General features: G+C 41.7%; 1 protein-coding gene across 1 annotated transcript in view; it reads right to left on the bottom strand.

Moving 5' to 3' along the window:
* Positions 1–12,155, bottom strand: part of eya2 (EYA transcriptional coactivator and phosphatase 2) — a 68,275-nt gene that overhangs the window by 52,185 nt on the left and 3,935 nt on the right. The window contains exon 3 of the mRNA XM_077573214.1: positions 156–317. The gene's annotated coding sequence lies outside the window, so the exon portion shown is untranslated. The remainder of the gene's footprint in view (positions 1–155; positions 318–12,155) is intronic.

Raw genomic sequence — 12,155 nt, 5'->3', positions numbered from 1 at the left:
CCTCTTAAGCCCGGTGTGTTTTATCTGATCGGGCGACCGCAATGTGTGATGTCAGTGTTTGCAGAGCTTAGAATGGAAACCCTTTCCGCCCCCACTCCCATCTCTTTCATCCCCTTTTCCCCTTCCTCATGTATGGCTCATGTGTTGCTGATTACCCCCAAGTCCAGTTCTGCCTCCACCTTCATATGGTTTGAAGCGGCCCAGGTAGCTACGCCACTTTGGTGGTTCGAGCACGCCGCCTCTCCACCACGTGTTCTGGATAGACTCGCATGCACGCCGTCCTTCCCTGAGGTCCTTTTGATTGACAGTGCCCACTCCTGCAAGAGATTACGGGGGTACGAGGGGGGGAAAGGGGTGACGGGGTTTGAGACCGGGGTGAGGGAAGAGTGAGAAAGAGGCTTGAGGATTAGGCCCACTGAGCTTCATTAACCTGAATGTTTACACAAGCTGATCTCTTGCAATGAGAGTCTTTTCCTTCCCACAAGTGTCCCACCCCCAAAGTCCTCAACACACACACACAAACCCCTTTTCAAGAATCCCCGTGACCCTTCCTCCATCCCTCTACACAACTCACGGTGAGGCAGTGAAGCATCATTCACGCCCAACAGGTCAAGCGTGCAAGTCTAGCTTCTACTCACAGGTCCGGAAATATTTTCACAACGTAACATATAATCGTTAGCGTTTAACTTCATCCTCAGAGCACCGGCTCAGTTTATATGCCGTAGGATTAATGCTAAGGATTCGCCATATTGAATACTGAATCGGTTTAGCATTTGTGATTATCAGCTCAGACTGTTTTCAAAATCACTCTTACCACACCGCTGAAACGTCAAAGCAGGATAATCGAACCGTACGTGTGTATGCCACGCCAGGCCTGGATTCAGTGTTTAAAAATGTGTGTTTTTAAACATATTAAATCAGAATAGCCAAGGGGAAAACATGCTATAAAAAAGGGCAGCCTGCTTTTTTTATTTTATACAGTATGCTTCCACATATTCGAACAATGAAAGGGTCATACCATACCAAAGCATAATTTGATTTTCATAAAATTTGGTGTACTTGTTGATTATGATGGTACAACATTAGATCTCAAATTTGAGGTCAATCGGAACAGGGGTTCGGGACCTACAGACCGGCAAATCTTCAAATTTTTTTTGCAAAATGGGGCATGGCCGCCTTACTTTGAAGCCTTACAGTATATGATATCGCAAGAACTTCTGGGTCAATGGTCACAAAACAGGCATTGTTGGAAAAATAAACCAACAAGGACCCCAAATCTGCATACCCTCAAATATTCATTAAAAGTTGAATATTATAATATTTGAGATTTAGTGTCACATCATCAAGTGCCACAAGTTTCATTCAAATCAAAAGTTGCTAGATTGAACCCACGGGCTGATTTGGCACGGAATGACCCCAAAAGGGCAAATACATCAGCTGCGTAATTAAGTTATGTTTCTTTTCTTTTTTTCTTTGGTCCTTCCTCGGGTCTCCTGACGGCCTCACCGCTCTGGCTTGGTTCTGAAGTGTACGGTTTAGGTGAACGGTATGGGATTTTTTAATAGGTTTTAGGCGAACTAATGAATACACACTCGCACGCACGCACATTCACATACAAAATAAAAAATTATTTAAAAAAATTATAATTATAAAAAAAATATTAAAAAAGAGAGCAATGATGATGGCATGACAAATCGGTAAAATTACCGAAAGAACAATACTGAGCTCTCCAGAAAAACGAAAAAAAAAAAAAGAAGTTATGTTATGCTCTATATGAGATAAAGGTAAAATATATGATTTATTCTAAATGATGCCAATCCTAGAGGAGAGTGGAAATTGTTTCATGCGTCTGTTGATGGACGGCGCAGTAAATAAATCCGAGTCGTTAAACTTTCAAACTTTCTATTAAACCAACTCGCAGCTAATTCTATAATGCCACACAAGGGTAATATAATGCCTAAGTACAAATGGGGCAAGGAGCCAGCAAATTAGTGCCAGTCACAAGTTCTACTTCAAACACACGGCCACATGCACTTTTATTGTTGCTCTCCAAGGACCCATTTAGCCACCCAGATCTGTGCCTGAGCTGCAGCAACAACACTGGGGGCTATTTGCGTCTCACATTAAAGTGGCCGAGCGAGGTAGGCCGCCGAAAGCCGGCGCACAAGCGGAGGAAGGCCGCTTGTGTTTGTTTCGCATCTCCAGCAGGACGCAAGTTTGTTTTTCCCTCTCTCAGCCTCCAGATGGAAAAGCAAACGAGCATTGGCTCTCGCTCGGCCCGACTTCAACAAAACCTCGAGAGTGGCCCGATGACAGCTGCCGGATTGCCTTCTCCGGAGGGTGGAACTGAGGCGACACGGCTTGTGCTAAAGTAAACAGAGAGTTAGTCCGCTTAGCTTGACATAGCGGGCCGTGGAGTGTTATTTTTTTTCTTTTTACAAAATAAGCGAGACATCAAACGGGCCGAGTGGAAGTGGTTCCGCAAGAGGCACTTCTTTGCTGAGGGGGTGTAATGTTTCACCGTCAGTGATTGTGAGCGCTGCGGCGGGTCAGTGCAGGTTGACAGGAAGCTGATAGGCAAGAGTTGAATTCTTACCGAGTGGCGCAGTTTACTTTGGTTGTCGTGGTGACTACACCAATAGAATTAGGTCCAGTCACCTAACATTGTTTTACTCTATTTCCCAATATAATTAATACGCTCAATTTGTCAATAGTCAAACATAGCATGTCAGATGTCGGCCGACCAAAACGCCCTCTTTAACTCATTTGCTCTTAAAAACGTATAAATACGTTCTATTTTAAATATACCATGGTCCCAAAAACGGATTTATGCGTTTTTTTAAATGTTTTTTTATGATTGATCATACAGAAGGCTTTGATGCAGCCTCTGAAATGGAGAGAACGCTTGAAGCAATGGTAGTTATTACAAAAACGGCCAGCAGGTGGCAGCAGAGTATAAGAGATCAACCAGGGCCATGTTGCACTCTTTTCCCCAGTGTTTTAAACAGATTTGTGAATAATGATGAATTTTAGCTATATTCTAATGCTAATTGCTGCAAAACGGAAACAGATAGAAATATACTTTTTTTCCTGATGACTCTAATCTTTCTTTTGGTCGATTCCATGTTTTTATAGCAATAGAACACAATATTGTGTGGGCCTTGCAAAATCAGTCAAAATCCAGTAAAACAGCCGGGAGCGAAGGGGGTTGCTTCTGTGAAAATGGCTGGGAGTGAATGAGTTAAGTGCTCTCAGTCTCCTGGCTGATACAGGCCTACTGTCGCCTGTTAGATCGTTCATTATTATCATTAAAGTGATCAAAAAAAACAATTTTGCGCCATTTTAGTTTTGCAGTTTCACAGACTATACACAGCGAAATCAGCAGTGTTAATTCAACACCTACACAGGTAAATTTAACACTTTAAAAGTGTTTATAGTGGTCCACACTAAATTTTGTTTAAACAACACTTTTGACAAATAACACTTTTGTAACACAACACTTACTCTGGACATGATTTAACTATGAAAATGTTAAAATTACACTTCAGGAGTTAAAACCAATTCCCGAAAATATAACCCTGAAATTTGTAACACTATTTTTTGCTGTGGATGAAAAGTCCAGACACTAAAACCTTCCCGATTACAGTTTTGTGACGAGCAAGGGAAGTGTCTCAGGTCACGTGGATCGACTTTTATCTTCTGTACTCAGCACAGCAATCCCGACCATTATTTTTTGAAAATAATGCATTTTGTGTTTGTCCTATTCATCTAAAAATCCATTTTCTATAGCGCTTATTCCTGTTCAGGGTCAAGGTCGCAGGGTTGTGTTCATCCTATTCTTCCTATGATCACAAAGTAAAAGCAGACTTCAGTGTGTCAAACCCAAACAATTGTCCAACTCTGGTTGGCAACCCAATGAAAGTGCACTGAAAAGCCGTGGACTAGAAACAATCGAACCAGCACCAAAGTGCTTATGTGGGAGAGGCGGTCTGGAATGAAGAAGGGAGAAAAGCAGGACAGCGAGCAGACACGAGAGCCAAATCACGACCGCCAAACACCGGCCGTCTACGCCGTCTCAGACAGGAAAGAGGAGGTGGGGGAAAGGGCAGTGGAAGACGAGGGGAGGCAGCCATTGCAGAAAACGGGGAGGTTGGGGGGGGCTGGTTGTGCACAGAGTGCTGAAATAGTTTTCGGGGTAGACATCTGGATTTGATTAGGAGGAGCGGTGCGGAACAAGCCGGCCTTTGCCGCTTGTTTTGACTGGACCTTTCAGGGGAAGCTGATGTTGTTTGTTTTTTAATAAGTGGCTCGTTAATTGATGAACACGCGCTGTGGACGTGTAGGCAAAGATTGTGAGCGTCTGTCCATGTACGGGAAGGAGAATCTCAAATCAACATAAAGCTGTGTTTTTGATGTTATTTTTTCCATTTAAATCATGTACTTGGCTTTCGTTTTGACATGTGGTCATTAGCAAAGATGGACATTTTGCCAGTACTGATGGACTGTCCGGCACTGACGGAGGCCTGTTTTGCTAACAGATGGCAAACTTAAATAAATGGCGGACTAATCACTGACGGAAGTGGAAGTATTCATCCGTCGGTGTAATCGTCACTAACCGGGTCACGTACCGACAGACAGGCGGGCGGCCATTTTGTTGACGAATGACGGACTATAACGTTGACGAAGCGGTTAAAATAAAATGACGGACTGATGATTACAATTTGGTTCGGCGTTGAAAAAAGGTGATGACGGAAAACTGTCGATGTGGGTTTTCATCTGTCGGTGTAATCGTCACTAACCGGGTCACGTACCGACAGACAGGCGGGCGGCCATTTTGTTGACGAATGACGGACTATAACGTTGACAAAGCGGTTAAAATAAAATGACGGACCGACGATTACAGTTTGGTTCGGCTTGAAAAAAGGTCGATGACGGAAAACTGTCGATGTGGGTTTTCATCTGTCGGTGTAATCGTCACTAACCGGGTCACGTACCGACAGACAGGCGGGCAGCCATTTTGTTGACGAATGACGGACTATAACGTTGACGAAGCGGTTAAAATAAAACGACGGACTGACGATTACAGTTTGGTTCAGCTTGAAAAAAGGTCGATGACGGAAAACTGTCGATGTGGGTTTTCATCCGTCGGTGTAATCGTCACTAACCGGGTCACGTACCGACAGACAGGCGGGCGGCCATTTTGTTGACGAATGACGGACTATAACGTTGACGAAGCGGTTAAAATAAAATGACGGACTGACGATTACAGTTTGGTTCGGCTTGAAAAAAGGTCGATGAGGGAAAATTGTCGATGTGGGTTTTCATCTGTCGGTGTAATCGTCACTAACTGGGTCACGTACCGATAGACAGGCGGGCAGCCATTTTGTTGACGAATGACGGACTATAGCGTTGACGAAACGGTTAAAATAAAATGACGGACTGACGATTACAGTTTGGTTCGGCTTGAAAAAAGGTGATGATGGAAAACTGTCGATGACGAATGACGGACCAGCAAAATTGTGGTCATTAATGTGATCTGGAACGTTTGACACTTGGTAGGAGAAACAAGGGTACACCCTGGACTGGACCCCAAGTCGACCACAGGGTACATATAAACAAAAATCCATCCATCCATCCTATCTATGAATTGGTGAGAGAAGCGGGGCATAGTATAGCTAGAACTGGTCACCAGCCTCAGTCCAGTGCGTTGCCTTGTTGTGTCCTAACGATCTTCAGTAAAATTGCTTCACAGGACAAGAAAATGCTAAGACAGCAACGGGTGGAACAGAAGGAAGAAAGACTGGAAAATTAGATGACACATGACTAAATGAAAAGCAGAAGCCAATTAAAACAAACACTTTTAGCGCCTTTTTCACGGAGAGGCTTTTTTCTTTTGTTTTTCTCAAACTGCGGTGTTGGCCCGCTTTGAAAACGGACTCCTTTCCAATCTCGAGCGAAATACTTGAAGCGTCCGTGGCAGCCAAAGTGGGACTGGGAACCACTTTGCTGTCACTTCTGCGCCGACATATGGAGTGTGAGAGGAACCTCATGGCACAGCATCGTCCACCGCTTGATATGCATGAGCCATCAAGTGCGGCGACGTCGGCCAAGCCAAACTCGGCGTGCAGGCATCGTAGAAGATGAGAGGAACAGAAGCAGGCTCGGGCGCTCTTACTTGACTCCAAAAAAAACCTCGCCTTGCATTTCTAAAGTCAATTGCCCATCAAAAAAAAAAGAGAGACAAAAAAAAAAAACATGATCCCCCCTGATTTGAGCAGTAGAAGGGTGAGAAGCATCTGCATTCCAGCAGAAGGAGAAGAAGAAAACACACGCAAGTTAATGAGAATCGGAGGGCGCCGCAACGAGAGGTGAAACCGGAGAGTCGGACTGCTGGTCGTCGGCGTGACGATGATTGGAAGCGACGAGTGCCTGGTAGCCGCCGATTCTGCATGCAGGGCCGAATGTCAGAGGGTTCTGAAGACACCAAACCCCTCCCCCCCCACCAGCAGAGTGCCACCCAAGAGAGTGAGTGAGCGATCGGCGGATGATTGGAGCTGGCGTTTATTAACCTGTGGCGTCCATTTTATCATGTCGCCAACTGGGTTGAGCAACTGACGAAAACAGAAGCAAAAGCAGTTTTATCCGAACAGATCGGCTGCTAATGAAAGTGAAGTAGACGCCTTGTCAACGAGCCAGAACTTTTCCAAACAATTAGGTGCACCTGCAGTACCGATCAGCATTTAACAAATGAACGTCCATTTTTATACTGCTCATCCGCACGAAGGTTGCGGGTGAGCTGAAGTCAATCCCAGCTGACTTGGCGCGAGGAAAGCGTTTCGTTGACAGCATTTATTGGTTGTTTGTTTATCAGCATTTTTGGAAATATTTTTGGGATTAAAAAAAAAAAAGTTTTCTCTTCCCCAATGCAATTCAATGGATGTCAAGATTTTCACTATTTATGGCAAACATTTACATAATTTTTAATCCACTAGACTAGGTATTTTATTTATTGACAGCCCTGAAATTTTGGTGGCATTGATTTTTTTTTCTCCCTTTAAAAATAATAATAATAATAATAATAATTAAAAATTTACCATGTGAAAATTTGTTTGTTTACTTTGCACATTATTATTTTTTAATTAAACAAATGAATAATTAATTATTAAATAATTGGTTAATTTTAATTTTAACTTTTTTTTGTCCGGGATTCATTTGAAAACTTTGAAAACATTATTTTTTATGTACAATTAATAACAAATTGTCATCTGACGATGACATCACCTGTGCTGAGGAAGAAGGTAACGACCAATCGTGGCTCAGTTTGTGTATACTTCTTTGTGTATACTTGTGGGCTGGATTTAACTCAGGGTATCCAAACTACGGCCCGGGGACCATTTGCAGCCTGCAATCCACTTGTCAGCGGCCCGTGGCATATATTAGAAATATCATTTGACATTGTCCACAAGGTTAGCACAAACAAACATTTTAGGACTAAAATAACACAATTTCTCTTCAAAATACTTTGGTGAATAAATATGATTCAATTTTAGAAGCAAAATGTCTGGAGTATTGAAATAAATTGTTTCCAATTATTTAAATTATAGACACGCCTGTATTGGTAATAATATTGTTCACGCTGACAATTAAAACAATTAAAAAATAAAGCGGAATCATTTTAATTTTAACTTTTTTTTGTCCGGGATTCATTTGAAAACTTTGAAAACATTATTTTTCATGTACAATTAATAACAAATTGTCATCTGACGATGACATCACCTGTGCTGAGGAAGAAGGTAACGACCAATCGTGGCTCAGTTTGCTGAACAAACCCAGAAAACAGCTGAGCTGTGATTGGTCGTTACCTACTTCCTCAGCACAGGTCATGTCTCAGCAAGAAAAAAAATAGTTGTTAAAAGGTATTAATTGTTCATGAAAAATAACGAAGTTATCAAATTAATTCTGGACAATATATTGACTTTTTACTGCTGAAAATGGCTGAAGGAGTCAAGCATCCCTTTTAATATTTATCAAACTAAATAATGAAGGAATCATTAACATTTTAAGTCAAATTGATCACAAAAGAGTGTCAAAAGGCTATTACATAGTTTTACAGATTTTAACTCAACCTTTTGTCTTTCCTTTTTAACCTCATCTACAAATGACCTTGCCCATCTGTTCATTTTAAAAAGCCCTTTAACACAAAAGCTTTCCCACCCACCCCTAATCTATATCAAATTACATTTTTAAGCCATTTTAAAACAGTCTATCATGATGTACTGACAGAGAAAAGAACATTTCAAAATTGACATTAAATTAGTTGGGGGAGGAACAAGCTACGAAATATCAATTTGCCATATCATAAGCATCAAACGCAAAGTGGTATTTAAAACGTAAGCTTGTTGTCATGTGTGTGTGTGTGTGGAGGGGATGTTAGAGGTGCGAGCAGCTGGGAAATAGAGAGCGGCAGCGACTGGAAGGATGTCGCCTCTGCTAACCAAACACACTCCTGTTTAAATATGGAGTCGAGTGAAGGCCATTACTATTGATTGATATTTATATTTATTTGATTGATTTAATCTGAAGCTTGAGAGCCATTCGATGAAAATACTACTAAGTTTCGGTGAATGTGCACAGGAAATTGGTATGGGTAAGAAACACTGTTCTAAGTATTACTAAGCAGAAAAATTGGTTTAAAACCAAAACAGCTTTTTACCATTTGGACGAAATTCTGAGCTACAAAACCACCTCATGTCTTCATCTCGCATATGAAAGCACAAAAGCAAGAGATTTGTAACTGGAGTTAGCAGAGAGCCGTGTTCGATTTTCATGACCGCCTTTCATTCTTCAAAGTGGTCCGACTGTCAGGGTGACAGGGGGTCCGTCCCGTCCAAGATAATGATCCAATCAGAGGTGGTGACTGCAGGTAAGACCCGTGGCTGTGTGTTTGTGTGTGTGTGTGTGTGGGGGGGGGTCATTATCTCATCAAGATGTCACTCACACACAAGCGGCACCCCGAGGGGAGGCCTCGCCAGTGGGCGCACAGGTGAACCCTTAAATCTGCTTTAATTGAGCTGCTGAGTAACAAGGAAGGTGTGGGAACGGCAGGCTTGTGCGGAGGTGACCTTACCAGGCGACAAAAAGACTCCACGCGCACTTTGCAGACGCATTGCTCGTCATTATAGCTTGTCAACGTGGTCTTAGGAGAAAACGTCCCAAAAAATGGATTGAAATTATTTTAGGTAAGGCAAGTGCAGTATTTGGTATTAGGATTATGTTGTGTGGTGACTGTGGACATTGGGTTCTTTGTGTGTGTTTATTTTATTTGTATTTATTTGTTATTATTAATTATTTATTTTTTATTATTTTTAATGTATTTATTTTACTTATTGTTTTTATTTTTATAGTAAAAATCTCAGTATTTTATTGACATTTTTTCATTTTTATAACGTGCAGCACTTTGGAAACGCTTGTTTATCAAATGTGCTACAGAAATAAAGTGGATTGGATTATGTTGTATACTTGTGGGCTGGATTTAACTCAGGGTATCCAAACTACGGCCCGGGGACCATTTGCAGCCTGCAATCCACTTGCCAGCGGCCCGCGGCATATATTAAAAATAACATTTGACATTGTCCACAAGGTTAGCACTTAGATACGAACAAACATTTTAGGGCTAAAATAACACAATTTCTCTTCAAAATACTTTGGTGAATAAATTAGATTCAATTTTAGAAGCAAAATGTCTGGAGTATTGAAATAAATTGTTTCCAATTATTTAATTTATAGACGCGCCTGTATTGGTACTAATATTGTTCACGCTGTCAATTAAAACAATTAAAAAATAAAGCTAACTCAACAGACAACATGAGTGACAGTTTAGTACATTATAGAAAAAAAATATATAACTGTATTTCTCAGCCAAACGTAACAAATTAGCACCCTTACACTGCAAATGTATCAAAGGCTTTTAAAGACGATTTATTGCCCCCCTTTTCCTGTTAGCGGTCACCTTGCCTGTAATCTTCCCACTCATTTATTAGATCATTTGTCAAAGCCCACAGGCTTTTCTTCCCTCTTTTTAACTCGTCCCTTCACCTTCCAAGGAGGAGGTGCACTGCAAGTGTATGCGAGAGGGAAAACAAGAAGATTAACTCCTTCTGTGTCTTCCTCTTCCTTTTTAAAAGACAATTTACAGCTGAAGCGAGCCGCCGCCGCCGCCGCCGCCGTAAACTCAGGCCCGCAGTTCCCAGAAGGAACGCTGCTAAACATTTATGCAAGAGCCTGATTACAAACATGTGTCGTCTCCAAAGGGCCCGCGGAGAGACATCAGTGGGTGACGAAAATAAATGTGCTGCCGATTGATGGGTAATCTTCTGTGTGTCATTTTTAAGTGATGTTCTTGAAGATAAACCAAGCGAGGGCTACGGGTTACACAATGTTGAAATGGTGACAGCTACAAAAAAAAATAAAAAATGGTGAGAAAATATTGCTGCGATCCAATAAACGCCTTGTTCCAGCATGTCGACGCTTACTCCCGTAAAGCAATGTTTAATGTGAACGGTAGCGCCACAATTTAGGAGCGGAAAGAGGGAAAGTGGCCGGACAAACACCCTGATGGTCAATGTTGCCAATGCAGGATTTCACTTTCCTTTCTTTTCTTTGGTCCTTTCTCGGGTTTCCTGACGACCTCACGACTCTGGCTGGAAGTGTTCGGTTTAGGGCAACGGTATGGGATTTTTAATTTTTTTTTATAGGTTTTAGGTGAACTAATGAATGCACGCACGCACGCACATACAAAAAAATAAAAAATACAAAAAATATATATATATATTAAAAAAAAAAAAAAGTAGAGCAATGATGATGACATGTCAAATTGGTAAAATTACCGAATGAACAATACTGAGCTCTCCAGAAAAAGAATTATTATTTTTTTTTTTTCCAATGACAGTTTAAGCCGGACAAAATTGCTACTGTGGTTATGACGTCACTTTGTCAAAAATCTAACTGTTTCTACAAAGGAAAATAGAGTTTGCTGCTATGCAGTTTAAATTTCAGGAAAAAATATGTTGATTATCTAAAAATGCAAACAAAATTTTCCAAATTATTTTATATATATATAAAAATACATACATACTGCATTTTACTTCATATTGTATTTTCAGTAGGATATCCTGATACCAAAATATTCGATAGCTGCGGCTCTTTTTGTAACAGACATTGAGTTGGGTGAATTTGCATATCTCAATCCCAGGTGGCCTCCCGATTACCAGACCTGACTCTGTTTAGCTTCAGCGGTCAGACGAGATCAGGCGTGCTCAAAGTGTCATTTCACGACTTGCGCCAAAGTGCTACGACAAAATTAATCCATGTTTTTATTTAATATATATATATATATATTTAATAGGCATTTAATATTTTCCTTTAGGCTGTGGGCATTACCCTGCATGGATAGATATGCTACTAAGACACCGTACAGCTGTTTCTTGATGAAAAAAAAAAAATTCTCCTTAACAAAATGCCCCCTTATTTTGAGGCTCAGAAGTTATGGGATGGCAAAAATGAGAGTAGTAAAGTACATCGCAAGTGTTTTATTATTGCTGAGGACGTGTTGGGTGAGTCAGCGGCTGACATGGACAACCACAACGTTGCTGTTTCTGCTGCTGCTGCTGCTGCTGTGTGCGCTTAATCGTCACCACGTGCCCCCGCTGAGTACACAAGGCAGCCACAGGTATGTCCCCGTCACCCGGGGCCACACCAGTCAATGCCAACATGCTGTCAGAACCTCTCGGGCGTCCAATCACGCTAACAAGATGTGACCGAGTCTGCCGTTGCCAGCGAACAAACATTTGTTCCGTGCATATACCATCCACTCGTGTATGGAGACTTTCCTTGTGTACCTCCATTTATCTGTCAGTGGCTTTGAGGCTGCGGCCGTGTCGTCTGGTTCGCCACAGTGGAAAAGAGCATCGCAAACTGGCTGATGGTCGGGGGGGGGGGGTGGGAATGCCCACCTGGACAAGTTTCACCAGTCTGCGAGTTCTTGTGTAAAAAAAGTTGTAAATTACGGTTCGAGCCTGAAGTAAGTGAAAACATTTTGCTGCATAAATTTGGCAGAGCAGCTGTTGACAAGCTTGTGGAAAAATAATAAAAAAAAA

The sequence above is a fragment of the Vanacampus margaritifer genome, chromosome 8, assembly GCF_051991255.1.
Source record: "Vanacampus margaritifer isolate UIUO_Vmar chromosome 8, RoL_Vmar_1.0, whole genome shotgun sequence".
Classification (NCBI taxonomy): Eukaryota; Metazoa; Chordata; class Actinopteri; order Syngnathiformes; family Syngnathidae; genus Vanacampus; species Vanacampus margaritifer.
Note: the sequence above shows the minus strand (reverse complement) of the source record. Positions and strands in the feature narration are given on the sequence as shown.